Genomic DNA, 17072 nt, shown 5'->3' with positions numbered 1-17072 from the left:
TCATGCCATATTTATCATTGTCTCGCCTGCCTTGCAAAGGTAGCTGCAGATGTTGTGATGGATAGAGGATGACTTACAGAAACCACAGTTTTGCTGTGGTTTCTGTAAGTGCTGCTCTTCATCTTTGAGCAAAGAGACACGGTGTAATTTCTTGTGGCTGTGCCACACAACAGAGCTCTGATCTCTCGGCTCTTCACTGTCTGTGTAAATAACTATTGCCTTTTAAAAGAGGTTTTGCCTGATCAGGTACTGAAGTTGCTGTGCTGTGGTGTTTGGCAATGGTTCAGAAGCAAACCTGCTTCTCACCCTCCCACCCTTCTGGGGGTAAAAGTACTGCAACATCAGGTGGGGTCATTTATAGCTTAAATCCCCCAAATAATGTAGTTGCAAATTAGATATACATATCCAGGGAAGAAGATAGTAAGGATTTCAGTTTAATAGAGAGCTTTGTCATTTAAACTGAAGGTAAGAACTTGTTTTTTATATTAATGTGATTTTGAACTGTTGACAGTATATTATCATTAGAGGGACACACTGTTAGGTAAGAATGTAGTTGTGCTCCCTGAAGAGCAGAGGTCAGTGTTGTCATCTTATTTGCTATCCCACTACATTTCTTAGTGCAGACTTATTCTGTCCCCATCTGCCTTGTGCTCCTTTTAAACAAAGCTCCAAACAAATGAGTCCAGGTAGACATATTTTTCCTCCTTATTGTCAGTGGCAATGTTTCCTTGGTGCCTGTGGTGAGGAGAACTTTCTCAGCCCCTTGTTTCCTCCTGTCTCTGCGAGAGCAGAACTCACCATGGGATTGGAGCAGTTACCAGTGGCTGCAGCTGCACCCTGCTCTGGGGTGGAGGCACTGCAGAAACTGGGGTGCAGGGGTGCAGGATTATTTCATGCAGCTCCCTGCTTGAAAGGTGTGCAGAGACTGATGGAGGACAGGTATGATGACTCAGACTGGAGTAATTTATCTAATCCCCTGCTAAATTCACGGCACTAGGAACTGACTTTTTCTCCTGAATCAGATAAACTAACACAAAATGTGACTGTTCCCTACTGGCTATGTTGCATTAAGAGCTGAAAAAACCCCAGAGATTAAATAACATTTCCAGAAATCAATCTCAGTAGCTATTTACTGGGGTTTTCTTCCCCATCTAATATGCAGTGAAGATACAAAACCCTAAAACTGGTGTAAAAAAACTCAGAAGATGAATATTCTGCTTTCAGACACTGGCTGCCATTACTTTTTTTAGAAGAAGGAGGAAATAGTTATAAAATTACAATGAAGCAACTTTGACATATATAAAATATATAAAATAGCTGGTGTGCATTTTGTTTGCTCTTTACTATTCTTGGTTAGGGAATGAATCTTTTCACTGTAAGGCTTGGTCATAGGTTTTAACAAAACTAATTTGGGATCAGCTCAAATACAGCGATGTCTTCTCACAGCCAGGAAATATCTCTTAATCAAGAGACATAGCCGTGGAAAAAATTCTGATCTCCCTCAGGTAGCAGCTTTAGAAAACTCACCTTTCAAGATTTTTGATAAAATAGGTGGGTCTGTGGAGTCAGTTAAATAAGGTTATAGGTTTGGATTAGAACAGCCCCCAAGAGTGATCTAACCTGCACCAGAACCGGTGCAGCCCCTTTCTTCCCCAAGAAGGCTTCATAGCCAGACCTTTGGTTGTCTCTGTGCCCCAGTGTGCAAGGCAGATCAGGTCTGATGGAGAACAAAAAAGCCAAGCTTCCTCCCATCACTTTTGAAAGGTTACTCCCTACCTCCTGCTCCCCATGTGTTGCCAGATGTGCCTGGTGACTGTTAAGTAGGAGTTATTTTTATTTCCCACCCACTCAACAAAAACAAAGAAACAAAACCCCCCAAAATAAAAAAAACCCCACATGCTTGTCTAAAGAACAGCAACAAAATGTCAGTTTTCTTATGCAGGGAATAACTGCTGTTGGCGAGATGCACTTCTGGTGCATTTGTGCCCCTGTGTGCAGTCAGGCTTGTGGCTGCTCAGCCAGGTGTATATCCATTAGGTTCATCTGTTTCGTGTAGGCAGAAACTCACGTGCTCTCGACAGGGGCTTGTTGTGCTGAGACTGTCACTGTGAGTAATGGCTGCTCCTGTGATAACTCAATGTAACTCTTGGATAGTGAATGACTTACCGAGGCTTTCTGTAGAACAACTGTACAGCACAAATTCAAGTTTTTATAAATGGGGACTGGTGTCTGTTGTGATAAATCAGATTATTTGTTTTGCCCTGTACTTCCAGCATATTCAATTTGCACCACAGTAAGACAAACTTATTGTGATTACAGACTTATTTTTGCTGTTGAAGGTGGCAATGGTGAAATGCACATCTAATGATCTTGCTTTCAAGACTCTCCAAAATTTCTGGTCAGCTTGCTGCAGGGCACGGGCTGAGCCCTGCTGTCTTCAGGAACCATATACCCTCTGCTGCAGAAGGACTACCAGGTTATTGTTACAGGTAAGGACTGAGTCTTTCCTTGCATGCGTACATCCTTTGCACTATGTAAAGCAATAGGTTGCACTGCTGATTCTGGAGCTTTCTCCCTGAGTGCCTTTTTTGGGCCTTTGGGACCCAAAAAGCAATGAAGAGTGACTTACAATAAAGTTAGGTGGGAAATGGAGCATGTTCATGGTCACAGAGTGTTGGAGTGAGTTTGAGGAATGACAAGACTGAGACTCCTGAGCAATTCTCTCTATTTGATCCTAATTTCTGGAGAAAGGATTTTGTTCTGGTACAGTCAGTAGTGTCAAATGAACACTGTGTTGCACATCTTTTTCTTTTTGGGATGTAGTATAGTACCTTTCTCTAATTTTACTAATGTAGGCAGTCAGGATATAGAGGTTTGCTTTCTCCCTTCAGCTGTGGTCTTTTTATGACATTTCCTAAGCTGGTCTGGAAGGAATTAGCACAGGGCATTGTACATAGCTCAGTCCTCTTGTGACTGTGACTGGCAAATCTGACTTGCATGGGATGGGATAAAGTAGCTCTGATGTCTCTTACACAAGTGGCGGTGGGGTCCCCCAAAACAAGTAAGAGACCGAGAGGCTAACAGTCTGTTTTGTTTCAGTTTGGGGTTGTATTTTTTTTCTCCCTAGAGTGGACCAGTGTGTTGACATTTGTAGCCTTAGCAAATGATGGTGTCTCCCACATTTCTAGGTTAGTGGGATAGTGGAGTTGGGTGTGCTGGGAGTAGCCTCTCATTCTTAACGTTACACTTGGGGAGTATTTGTTTAGTAGTGGTTTTGAGAAAAGGGGCTTGGACAGCCTGATGTGCAGGGCTGCCATAGAGTGATGAGATCACATTTTTGCCCCGAGTGCTCCCTCTGATTCCACAGAAATGTCCCGGCATGCTGGCAACAGCATGGGATGGGCAGAAGATGGGACAAATATTTGGTCTTTCAAATTCTTCTTTATTTACCTCTAGTGGCTTCTAAAGAGCATTTCGCCCCTCCAGGCTTCCTCCCCTTTTCAATTCTACTGTTTTGAGGGGAAAAGACTGATTCTTTCCTTTCCTTTTGGGAAGTAGTTTGGTTATAGTTTAGTGTTACTTCTCTCACCTCATATCATAGTGTTTAGCAGATGAACACTTACCTCAGCACCCAGATTCCCACTGCACAGTCCGAGCCCCTGGATCAGACAATTTCAGCAGCTGTAGACAAAGTAGTTTCTTTTCCCACCCCCATAACCTTTCTGCAGTAAGCCTTACCCATTTTATTCTAGTGCAGATGGTAGGATGGTTGGTGTCTCACAGGGGTAAAGCACTGGCTCTCTTCAGCTCCATCTCTGAGGACCATGCAGTCAAGTGTTTTCAGTACCCAGTACAAAGGGTAAACTTTACTGCATGTAAAGTTCACTGATGTTTCTGAGACTTACTGTTGACTGCCTGACTCCCAGCCCTTTATTTGGCACAGGTAGCATGTGGTGAATGACAGCACAATAGACTTCAAACCAGCTTCCATATTTTAATCTGGTTTTTTTTCTACAAGGGAAGGGAGATTTTTTTTCCTGGCATTCCTCCACAGCTTTGCACAGCCTGAAATTAAATTGCTAGAGCACTGTGCTAAGAGATTTTAATTTACATTTCAATAGTCCAAAGTAGCAGTTACTAAATCTCCTTGTTGGAGTAAGCTTAAGGTTCTGGTTAGTCACTAAAGTTTTTGGTATTGGGGAGAAATAGGTATTTATCTGTGAGGGTTAAGGTATAATTTGTTTTGCTGTGGAAGGGTATGAGCACAGGAACTCTGTGCCTCTGCTAGAAGGGTTTAAAAAGTACCAACCCATGGTTTTTAGTTAGTTCCACCTCAGCTGAGGAGAGACACAGGAGAAGCAGACTTGTCTAACCTAATGCTGCTCAGCCTGGGTGAAGAGGATCATGCAGTTCCCCTTCCCTCCTGTACCCCACTGTGCGTGATTTATTAAGTTAATGGAGACAAAAGGGGCCAAAAAAGGTCAAGAAGCATAGTTTGATGCACAGGTAAAGGAGGCATGTGCCTAGAAAATCAGGGATATGAGAACAACCTTGTTTCCAAACTCAGTTCCTGGCAGAGCCTGGAGAGCTGCTGCATTGACCCCTGGGATGTGAATGAGAGGGGCAGCCCTGGCAGCCCTTCCTCTCCCTGCAACTCCCTCATCCTCTGTCCCGGTGCCGAGACCAGATGAAGCTGTCCAAAGGTGCTCCTGGGCTGGCCCCTCCTCTCAATGCCAGCCCCTTTCCATCCTGCCTATCCACAGCTACTCTATCCTATAGGACTGGATTGCCTGTATCACTGACAGGCAGCTCGGTAGCTCCACACTTGATGGCTTGGGCAACCTTAAACAGTGTATTTTGTGCTGAGGTTATTGCAAGAGAAGACATAGCAGCTGGTGGAAAATGCTGAGATGTGTTCACAGCACGGGTGGCATGAGGCATTCCATCCTGTCCGCTGCCTGGGCAGCTGTGAGAGGCAATGCTGCAGTGAGGACATGGGTCTGGGAGGCAGAATGAAAACCAAATTACTGTAGTGGAGAGGGAAATCTGTTCCTGGCTTACTGATGCTTAAAAGAAGCTAGACTTCTGTCTTCTGCAGTTATTTTTCTGTGTTGATCTTCTTCCTTTTCACAAGGAAAGTTTTCCCTCACTACCCAGACCTCCCTGGTGCAAAGAGGGTGGTGGTGGGGAGTTATGTTCTCACCCGACAGTGGCTTTTCCAACTTGTCTCTGTAGTGTCCATGCCAAGGGAGAAGGAGATGTACATGTGGCCCTGACAACACCTGGTGAGGATACCCTAGGATGTAGGGCAATTCTGTAGTGTATGAAGCTGCTGCACCTTTATTTTTAAGTCTCTTCCTTGGACTGTGGCACACCTGTGACTTGCTCCTGTGGTGCAACAGATGTCTGTCCCATTGCAATGCCAAAATCTAGAGGCACATTCTAAAAAACCTGAAAAAGAAAAGGGTGGACATCCCAATACAAAATCCTTTTAATAAGGTTAGTCTGAAGAATCCCACTGCACAGCTGTTCTGTGGAGTTACTCTCTTTCTACCTTTGTTGCATTATTTTTTTTCCTTTGGTATGAAAAATGTGTTTCAGTACTGGGGAAAAACAATGCTTCCAATGAAACAATGCTGAGCAATGCTGATCTTACATCAAAATGACTTTTGATATGAACAGTTGAAATGCTAAAGGTTGTATTTCCAGAAGCTGAAAGCACATATTAAATGGAAGAATATTCACCTCTGCTTTAGCACAGTTTCCTCAAGCAGAAACAAAGAGGTAAGCTCCAAGCATCCATCTGATTAGAAGCTAAAAGGATCTGATTTTACCACTGAGCATGCTGTGTAAACAAGTGAGCATGCCTTTATCTCCCTTTATACTTTGTGTTGTGATCTCTTGTCCTTCTCAAGATATTTTCTGTGTCTTTTCTGGAAAATAAAAGCACCAGTCCTATTACCCAGATGCCCCTGTGTGCCACCTGCTCTGTGAATCCCACAAGGTGTTTCTCTGTGTATTAGAAAAATCAGCTGGGATGACAGATACAAGTACAGTATGTTTACTTTAAACCTAAAACCCAAAGTCCCCAAACCTAAGCTGTTCCTTGACCAGGACCATTATTCCTTGAGGGTCACCTTCCGGATTACCCTGGGAGCAGCTGCAGATGTTGACAGATGCCATAAGTGCTATCTGACATTATAGAAAAAGGAGCCAGGTAACAACTGCAGGTTACTGTAAAAAAGTGACTTGGTTGCTTAAAAAAAAGAAAATTATAGCAAATGAATATATGAGGCAGTCAGTGACCTCTGATACTGTGTATCTGACTCCCTTAATGCTTGACAAATGGTTTAAGCTCAGTGGCTGGCTTTGGAGGAATGGAGCATGCACTCAGCCCAAGCATAAGCGTTTTTTCCAGAATAACACAGAAGTTAATGTGCTACAATAGAAGCATCTGCTTTATTTAATGACCCATTTCATCATGTGATTCCTTTAGCTATGAAATGCCAGCAGTTTTTAAGCAGGCTAGGAGTGTCTCAGCACTGGTGTGCCTGTTATTTATGAGGGAAGAAAAGAAGCGAATGAGAACTGTAAATTATTTCTGTGAATGCTGGAGGTGTCCTCTTCTGACTGAGCCTGGCATGGTGGCCCTTGGGGCAGCTTCTTCTCATGCCAGGCACAAATCTCTTCCTTGCCCCTTTCACTACTCTCTACTGTTCAAAAATATCATGTGTTTACAGGTAAAATCCCAAAAATGTTTTGGAAGAGTTCTGGTGTTAGGCTGCAGACTCTGCAAGGCAGTACTGGAGCTGCCCTCATGCAAAGCAGATGGGGGTGGGCCATTTGGAGATGCTGCTCTAACACTTGCCACTCCTCTTTGCTTTATCCTCTGCCATGGAGAATAAAAATGGACGAGTTCTGCTCTTACTGTCCAGAAAGTAATCTGGTTAATAATAAATGGTGATTATAAATTATGCTACTTTATGGAATATACTGGAGCAGATGAGGCCAGTTGCCTACAATCCCACATTTTCTTCATTTCTCTAAAAAAGTTATATTAAAAGAATGAGGTACAGTAAAATATAATTATTCAGCAAGTGTTGCTAACTGTAAGAGAATGCAATGCAGTTGTATCTTTTGTATTTAAAGGTGAGAAGAGTTCTCTACATATTCCTCTAGCTTGTTCTTTATAGCTTATTCCTCAGACACTCCCTTATAGTCCTTTCTGGTAAGGACACAGTTCAAAACAGCCACAGCAGAATTCCCAGCAGGTATGTGCAAAGCTGCATAAAAAGCATAATATCCACAAAGTTACTTTTCAAACTGTAGTCTGCCTATGCATTTGTTACAGCCCTACTGGGGGAAAAATAGGAAAAAACTGTTTTCAACAGACAATTGGAAGTAAAGTTCTTTACACCACTGCTTCTCCTACCTCATCTGAGACGGTTATTCAGTCCAGATTGTTTCTGTAATCCATTTCCTAGCAGAGCTCCGTGAGTGGCTGTGTGGCCTGGGTGGAGGAGGAGGAGTAATGGAAAGAGGGGATGGCCTTTGCCTCCCAGTGTCACCAGTGATGCTGGGTTGAGTGACCCAGGCACCAGTGGCTCTCCAGCTGGTTGGGGCCCCAGGGGACCCTTTTGGCAGGGGGAAGTGTTCTGCAGCTGATCCATGAAATGACTGTAAGTAGACAAACACATACTCTTCTCAGGTGAGTGTGTTAGTGTGTGACAGAAAACGAAAGTTGGCTAAAAACATAAAGTAACTTCTGGCCTAGTTAAGCATAAACATTTTTTCCTGGTAAGTTTTCTTACAGTTTAACATTTTATCTGGAAGTTTTTATGATGTCCTTTCTTTGCATCTTGAGGAACTGTACTCATTTTTTTCTCCATTATTGCATTTCTATCAAACAGGCAAATATATTTTCTGTATGCTTCTCTTCCATGTAATGTCCCCTTTTTAATTTGTTTTTCAACATGCTGCAGTTGCCATGAAAGTCTCTTGTGATCGCTGCATTGGACCAAAGTTCAGAGTTGGTTGCTTTTCATCAGAGACTCCGCCTGGCCTCTGTTCATATGCTCACTTGCTACATTAAGTAGATAAAAGCTTTTTTTTTCCTTGAGTCATTATTTATCTGTTTCCCAGGTTCCCAGAGCCTGGTAATAAAGCTGTGTTAGGTTACTTGTTGTTTTTAAGTAGCGACATGCCCTGTTCTGCACTGACTGGAAGTAGAATAGCCTCAAAATAAAGGAAAACAAAAATGCAAAACCATATGGTGACATGACCTTGAAGGGGATCCCCTCTATCACAAATTCTCTCTGCCCCTTGTGTATAAGTAGGGCTGCTAGGAACAGTAGAAATGGTGTGTTTCTCAAAGTGTCCAAGGAGAGTAATTGGAATTTCATTCTCTCATTGTTACCTGTGATACCCAGAATTCATGTCTTAAAGGGCAGTTTATCTCTGGAGAGCTAATATATAAAAAAGTGGTAAATTCTTACAGAGCAGCTTCATTTCCTGTGTGTATACAGATTTGGATTTAGTTTTGCCTATTGCAGATGAATTTCCTAATTTTTTTCCCTGCATATTTTCTTCTTTTTCTTGCCCTGGAGATGCACCTGGAGAATATTAAAGTGGATTTTTTTCTGACTTTCCCAACACAAAAGAACCATTAAATAAGATCTGGATTTTGGTGCCAAGTTGAGTCCCCGCTTACATCTGTGGAAGAACACTAAAGGCACAGAGAAAGCATGTAGCCTGTGAAAACTTCAGCGATGGAGGGTGTGTATGACTCTGGATAAACTCAGAGGGAGCTCTGGGTTAGTTGGAGTCAGAAATATCCATCTTCCCGTTTGTGAAACGACAGCCTCATGTAAATCATGAAGACGTGACAAACCCTTGGATGCTGCTCATGCAGAATTGGTCTGCGAAGCTGAGTTGTTTTTGAAGTAAGTGTTAGAGACATACTGGGATCCCACCCTGAAGTGAATAAAACTTTCAGGCAGATGAAGAATACTTCTTAATGTGAGACCTTTTCTTCTGCAGCATGCAGTGTTTTGTTGTAGAAGTTATGGTCAGTTTTAGATATCTTTTAACTGTGTTATGAATTACATCCATAAGAAAGAGGAATATGGAGCAGAACATTTCCCCTTTCTCCTGGCATAGGTCCATAGTTTCAGGGTAAGAGGCATGAAGGCAAGGACAGTGAGTATTTCTTTGTATACATTCAAACTTTTTTATTGATAAGGTTTAATATTATGCCAACATAATGCCATTATTCCAGTGGGTAAAGAAGAGTCTCCATTGCTGTAGAGTAGTCTTACAGGGAATGAAACAGTAAAGCAGCACTATCACCATAAAGGAGACCTTTGATCTTCAAATTTGGTGGTATGCAGGGTTCACTACAGGAAAAGGAATTCTTTGTCAAGGTTAGTGAGAAGTGAAAACAAATCCGTGTAAGCTTCTGGAGTTTTGGTTTATTTTGGTTTTTTGAACAGCACAGACTTACTAGGAAACTTTGTTAGTGTCTAATACCCAAAGGAAGCAACTGGTTTGTGCCACAGTGTCAGAAATCAGGTATGCAAAATAACAACAAACATGGATTTTGTTAGCCAGGAGAGTGGATATTCAGGCATCTTTAAGGTTCCCTTAAGAAATATAAAAGGTTGTTTAAACTCACATAAAAATCATATCAAGTCACAGGTACTGGAATTGAAAAATGTGTATTTGTAAACTTTTCCAGGCTTACCTGCAAGCTCTCAAAATATCTATGAGATGAGCAAAACTCTTGTGTTTTGACTGAGAAATCTATTTCTGAAACTTACAAAAAAAGTTGCTATTAGAAAACTGATTTACTTGTAGTAGACTCCTGTGCCTGGGGAAAACTCTGGTTTCTCAGACCCTTGGATTATTCTGGCAATGAACATTTTCCACCCAGGGATGCAGGGTTCATGAATCCAGCTGGGCAGAGGGGAGGCTCAGTTGTGGTTTTGCTCAGCTGCCAGCTGCAGCCCAGAAAAGCTGTTCCTCCCTGCTTCTGTTCTAATCCATTCTGGACAAGCTGCAGAGAGGGGAGAGCAACTTACAGAGAAACTGCAGCCTGATCTCCTAGCAAACTGAAGCTTTAATAACTGAAAGTGGAAAGGAGGGAGGAGGGAAGGTGGGAGAAGACTGTGCATCACTTGTCCATCAGGCTGGGATTTGGGGCTGCCCTGCCTCCCCCAGCAGGACTGCAGGCACCACTTATCCTCCTGCCAGAGTGCATGGCATGGGTTTGGCTGTGTATTGATAGCTGTATTTCTAGCAGGACATGCTGAAATTCTCGTTACTGTTTCTTATGACGAGAAAAACAGTTCATGGCTCAATTTTCCCTGCCCTGACCATCCCAATTTAAATTTGTCAAGCTTGTGTGCAAAACATCACAGCCTCATGGACATTTGCAGGCACAAGTTTTCTGAAGTAAACAGAAAGCCCTTCTTTGAAAATTGCACTCCTAATCCATTTTTCTTCAGCATAACGTCTGCTTTAATAATGACTGTTCTCTCATCAGTTTTCATCTATGGAGAACTGAAGTAGATAAATGTATATTGATCTCTATTAACTACAAATTGTTACAAGTTGCCACTACAACTTGAGTGGATTTTTTTTTTTTTTTTAAGATTAAACCATGTGGACTTTACCTTGTTGAAAAGCAGTGGTAGCCTCTGTTCTGGCTGTTCTTTTCCATATGGGTATTGAACTACTGTACTCTCTGGTAGCACTGATATAGATAAGATTTACTTGTAATTTCCTTTCTCATTTGTATTCAGGTACATTGCACATAGTTAATGGTGGCTGATATTTGCTGCTTCAGAAACAAAATGAGAAGCTAAAATCTCAAATTTTCCATATCTATTTCAAGTGATTGAAATGGCAAGGACAAAAATTGCCCTCTTCTGTGGACAGTGGTTGCATCAAATAATTAGAGAACTTTTGCTACTTAGTTTATTGGATCATCTGGAAATGCTTATTAGATATAGTGGCACAGAAATAATGGATATGACAGATGCAACCCCCTCAATCATGAAATATGTATGTCTCAGACAAATCTGCAATGCTAGAGGACAGTTCTGAATTTGTGTCTCTGTTTCATGTCTGATTGCAAAGAATGCATAGGGGTGTTTTATCAAGCACAGAGTTGTGGGGGGATCTGAGACCATTGGCTAAGGAACAAAGGAAAAACATAATATAACTACACTGGCAACATGAACAATGGCATTAAGTAGACCCTCAGCAAGTTTGCCAACTGCACCAGCCTGCATGGTGTGGTTGACAGGCTGGAGGGAAGGGAGGACATCCAGAGGGTGTTGCTGCCTGTTCCGAGCTTCCCTTCCCCCTCCCCAAGACAAGCCAGGACTTGCCTTTGCCATGTGCTCCTTTGTTCCAAGCGCGGGCAAAACCAAATGTAACTCAGACTCTTTAGCAGTGTCTGATTGGCCGGTCACCCCGGGTCCGCCCCAAGTCCACCCCTTTCCCCTTCTCCAAATAAAAGAAGGGCCCGAGAGGGGGCCTGCTCTCTTTGGCTTTGCAATCCTTCTGTGAACATCTGTGTGTTTCTGTTTCTGTTTGAAAGCTTCTAATTGCAGGAATTAGGCAAGCTGAAGACTATATTTCTCCCTCTTTGCTTCTATTGGTGGTATCAGCTTTGCAGCTACTATTTGCTGCTTTTAGAGCTACTGAAATGCCAGTTAGCCCGTGCTACCTCTCTAGGCTGCCCAGGGCTTTCTAAGGCACTGAACTACGAACCTAGCCGGTAAAAAGCTGTAAGTATTTCCACAAGAGGGACCATGGCAGGTTTGAGATGTGGGTCCGTGCAGACCTCATGAAGTCCAACAAGGCCCAGTGCAAGGTCTTGTGCCTGGGCTGGGGCAATTCCAAGCACAAGTACAGGCTGGGAGGAGAATGGATTAAGAGCAGCTCTGAGGAGAAAGACTTGGGGCTATTGGTTGACAAGAAGCTGGACATGTCTCAACACTGTGCACTTGCAGTGTAGAATGTCAATTGTGTCCTGGGCTGCATCAAAAGCAGCATGACCAGCAGGATGAAGAGGTGGTTCTGCTCCTCTACACTGCTCTGGTGAGACCCCTCCTGGAGTGCTGCATCCAGCTCTGGGGTTCCAAACATAAGAAGGGTGTGGACCTCTTGGAATGAGTCCAGAGGAGAACCACAAAGGTGATAAAAAGGTTAGAGAACCTCTCCTATGGAGACAGGCTGAACAAGCTGGGGTTGCTCTGTCTGGAGACAAGAAGGCTCTGGGGAGACCTTACAGCAGCTTTCCAGCACCTAAAGGGGGCTTTTAAAAAGGGTGTGTAGTGATAGGGCAAAGGAGAATGGCTTCAAACTGAAACAGGGCAGAATTAGATTAGCTATTAGAAAAAAATTCTTTACTATGAGGGTGATGAACACTGGAACAGGTTGCCCAGAGAAGCTGTGGGTGCCCTGTCCCTGGAAGTGCTGAAGGCCACATTAGATTGGGCTCTGAGCAACCTGGTCTAGTGGGTTGCACACCTGCTTTTGGCTTGGGTTGGAACTAGATGATTTTCAAGCTTCCTGCCAACCCAAACCATTCTATGGTTTTATAATTTTTAGTTAAATTCTTGTATATACTCTCTGAAGCAACTGATTGTGATATAATGTAACTCAGTAAATGCTAAAAGACAGAGCTAGGTGTTGGCAGTGTACTGTATCAGCACTATATTTAGGGGGATAATTTGTGTTCAGTAGAGATTACTGGTAGGTGCATGTGTTCATATAATCATAATGATTTGCCTAAAGATGTTGTTGGGTGTGTTTTTCTTTAATTAAGAAGGCTACCTGTTACTGCTTTTTCTAACAGCTTATTCCAGCAGAAAGCACTTTTCTGCCTAGAATGAAACCCATGCCTAGGAGCTAACCACAGTTTCAAATAACAGAGGCGTTTCAATATGTTACAGAGTCCTGCATATTGGCTAGCTGCTTCTCAGTTAAAAGATTTATGATATATATATAAAACACATGAAAACTGGAGCCACCAGCTGTAAACTATTAATGCAAGAGTGGTAGGCTTGTGCAATCAGGTAAGTTCAGTTGCTGTGCGCTGTCGGGAAAGAGTAGATTCCATATTATTCAGATCAATGCGCTTCAGTACATTCTGTTAAAACATCCCAGTTTCCAGGCAGCCTGTAGTCTCTAACCATTTCCTGAAGCAATTAACGAAGTATAATGCAAAGCAAAGCAGAGATGAAAACCAAAGTGAACTATTGACTGTAAAACATGGAGTAAATCTCATGTCACTTCTTGCTTAGTCATAGCTTAGTGCTGTTAATCATCTACTCTTTGTTGCATTGTCAGGTGAACAGCTGAGATTTTAGGTGATTTATATGCCTGTTGTTCACTTTGCAATTCAAATGCCTGGAAGTGCATGTGCTCTGCTGCCAAATGTCAGCTGGGAAGAGGTAACCTGCAGCTTTTTGTGCTCTGGGAGTACCCTGAGCTCCTCTTGAGTCATCCCCAGGGGAGGTATGACCTTTTTCTAATTTGTTCATAAACAACTGGCTGTGCAAGTACCACCATACTGTTAGAATATCTCATCTTTCCAAATCCTTCACCATAACCCTTTGTACTGTAAATATTTCCAGTAATATATGACCAAGCTGTGGGGTCATGAATCTGGTAGTATTGGCATTGGAACTTACAGACAGAAGGCTGAACACAAGCATTTTGAACAGCTAAATTCAAATGTGTTTGTTTGGAAGAAATAGATCTAAAAGATGAGTAAAAACGAGGCCATGACTCTCGTGTGGACAGACTGGATAATACATATTGCTCTTGAAAAGGAAAAAACCATTTCGGTCCTTCCATTTTTCTTATACAAGCACAGTTGGGCCAAATTGTTCCCTCTCTGACTCTTCCAAGGGCAACAAGTACCATAAAAGATCATCTCTCTATTTCAGAAGTATCTCTAGCACAGCTTAAGGCAAAGTGGGAATGTAGATGTTTTATATATGCTTAGAAACTGCTGTTAGATGTTGTTAGATGCTAAGTTCAGACTTTATGCAAGTAAAAGGAGCTTGGCCTTTATCCTGCCACAGGATAGGAAGTGTCTGTAACTGCTGGGTGCAAGCCTCACACTGCAACCATCTGGTGCCACAGAAATGGCTTTAAATTATTTCTTTTCTCCAAGAAGCTAAAAAGCTCTGTGACACTAAAAAAAAAAAGGAAACTTTTTTAGCTGTCATTACTCTTTTGGTGTTTTCCCTTGAAGTACCTTTATGTCCTGAACTTCTCTAAAACTCAAGTTCTCTCTCAGTATCTTTAATGTTGAGTCAGTTTTTTCTGAGTACCTCATGACAGAATTTGTGAATGAAAATAATGCCAAGAAATATCTATTTGTTTCTTACCATTTCCTAGCATTGTGCTCTCTTCAAGCTTAGAATAGTCTAATGCTCCCCTATAGATAGCAGTTTATGAAACTTTTTGCAGAAGGGAAAACTGCATGTGCCTCAGTTGTCTGGTTCAATTTAGCACTTTACAATAAGTTGTCTTTCAAGAGAAGAATAATACATTTTGGCAGTTACTCTAATGGGGTAATGATGAGCTACTGTTGGATGGAGCAATGCATTTTCTATTCTCTCAGAGTTGTCTTTTGTTGCTATTTACTTTTTGGGTTGCATTAAGTTATTTGTTAATGGCACTAAACTCCTTGTTTGTTTGGGATGGGTAGTTGACTAAATTGCTTTATCTGAAAATAGATGCAATGGTATGAAATGGCCTCAAGCTGCGCCAGGGGAGGGTTGGGCATCAGGCAGAAATTATGAAAGGAAAAAGTTGTCAAGCATTGGAATGGGCTGCCCAGGGAAGTGGTGGAAATGTTCAAGAAATGACTGGACATGGTTTATGGAGTGGCTATGGTTTAGTGGACAAGGTGGTGTTCGGTCAAAGGTTGGACTTGGTGATCTTTGAGGTCTTTTCCAACCTTAATAATTCTGATATTCTATGGAATTTGAAATCTGTTGCTGTCTCGAACTGTGATGATCTCCAGAAGATGAGATGTGCTCTAAATATCACCTTTTTAATGTTCAAGTAGAAAAGATATTGCCATTTAATTTTTGAAAAAACCATATTCACATGCTAACATGCAGCCTGCAAATCTCCATGCTTTTATGAACATGCTTGACAAATTTCAGCTTGCCTTTCTGGATTTTGATTTCTTTTCAAGCCACCAGCATATACAGACTTGTAAGTCTCCTGTATTGAGGGTGTCAGTGACTTGAGAAGTATAATTTCCTGGGTGTTTGCTATAGAGTCCTCTATATCTTTTCAGACCATTTTTCCCTTTCCCAAAGGGAAAAGCCTTTTTTGTTAATCTGTAGTAGTTTTTCTATGTTCTTAAATGTTTTATTAGCCTATTTAATCAGTCCATTATGCAGCAGTATAAAAGTCACTTGAATGATCTGTTCTCCAATAGTCATAACTTGGCTCAACACTAACAGGATAAACAGGTCCATAGATCTTTCTACATCACCACCTATTTATTCTTTTCCCAGACCTGACTTATGGGATAGACTTTATTTATTTCCTTATATCTGAGCAGCAATGCCATTTACCTCTGCTTGGTTAACAAGTCTGCGTGACTGCAGAACTCTTCAGTCATGCTTTGATTATGTTTATCTTCGAGCTTTTCACTTCACTTTGTCTTTTCATACATATTAAAGGTGGATCTAGAGATCATGGAGGTAAATTTGAGGCTTTGCACTGACTCCAGTGAGCCTCATTTCTGTACCCATGGGAACACCCAGACTTTTATATGAAATATGTAAGTTGGACATACCTTTGTCTGTTATCTGTTAAGTAAATTAATAATTAACATTCGTTATTTAAAGTAAAAGCATGTCACTCTGAGATCTGGTGAATATAGTGTCCAGATAACAGAACCTTTTTTTGAGTTAGCTCATGCCATTCAGATTCGCTGACTCTTGCCTTTCAGAAAAGCTCTCTTAAACTTTTAAGTGGGTTCTAATTCTTCATGCAGCTTCCTGCACTGTAGCAATATATTTTATTAAAGTATGCTTTCTTCACCATTGACTGCTGGGATTAAATGCAGTAACATTAACCCATCATTACACATTTCAAAACCTGTCAAATTCATGTACCATCTGAAGGGACACTTTCCCCAGTTCATATATATAGAAGGAGTTCATATTTGTTCTGTGAGTCATTTCTCACTTCTGAAATTCATTCCCTGCTATGTGCAAAGGTTGTGTTAGGTTTCTGCATGTGGTTTCAGATTTATGGCTGCAGTGGTATTGCTAATCACAGGAGACAAGTCTGAGATGGAAAAAGGAGTTAAGAATAGTTGGCAGCTCTCTGAGAAGCTATAGTAAATCCTCAGATATTAATAATTTCAATGAAGAGAAAGAATATGAAGTACTGTAAGAAAAAGGTTAGCTCAAAACAAATTCTAAGTGTAATAAGAGTAGATGTGGAGATTTGACCAAGTTACTAAGGATGATTTGTAAAGAATTAAGTAGGAACAAAAGAAAAAATCCAGAAAAATTAAGACATGCAAAGATAAACAAAGCCAGAATGTGCAGTATAAAATAGCTGTTATATAAGTACAACAACAGGAAAAAAACCATTCCACTCAGTGAAGAGAGAAAGTTGTGGACAGATGAAAAATAAAATATGGAAATATTTAAATCTTTCTTAGCTCCATTTCTCAGATTATCACTTGACAAACTGCTATTTAGACAGGCAATAAATGGATGAAAGCTCAGGTTAGACCAGTTGAAAGACAGATGGGAGAACACTTAAAGCAGTTTAACAAATTATCTGGATCATAACACCTGTGCCAGGATTGTAAGAAGTGGCTGAAATTAATCACAAGTCATTATTAATCTTTGGGTGTTTGTGGAGGATAAATGAAATTCTGAAGGAATGAGAACTTGGTACCTATTTTTATCTTATTAAGAATACAAGGGTTTTATTCAATTCCCAAATATTAATTTTTGTTCTCTCTGGATAGGAGAGCTTTCAGTGTAGCAAGGCAAGTTTGGATGAGA

At 41.4% G+C, this 17072-nt stretch overlaps 1 long non-coding RNA gene across 1 annotated transcript in view; it reads left to right on the top strand.

Annotated features, from left to right (window-relative positions):
- Positions 1 to 1398: 1398 nt before the first annotated feature.
- LOC109144624 overlaps positions 1399 to 17072 on the top strand; it is a 39243-nt gene continuing 23569 nt past the window's right edge. The window contains exon 1 of the long non-coding RNA XR_002045509.3: positions 1399 to 8942. This is a non-coding gene — a long non-coding RNA (uncharacterized LOC109144624). The remainder of the gene's footprint in view (positions 8943 to 17072) is intronic.

Source organism: Corvus cornix, chromosome 3, assembly GCF_000738735.6.
Source record: "Corvus cornix cornix isolate S_Up_H32 chromosome 3, ASM73873v5, whole genome shotgun sequence".
Lineage (NCBI taxonomy): Eukaryota > Metazoa > Chordata > Aves > Passeriformes > Corvidae > Corvus > Corvus cornix.
The sequence above is the reverse complement of the archived record's forward strand: the minus strand, read 5'-3'. Positions and strand labels throughout refer to the sequence as shown.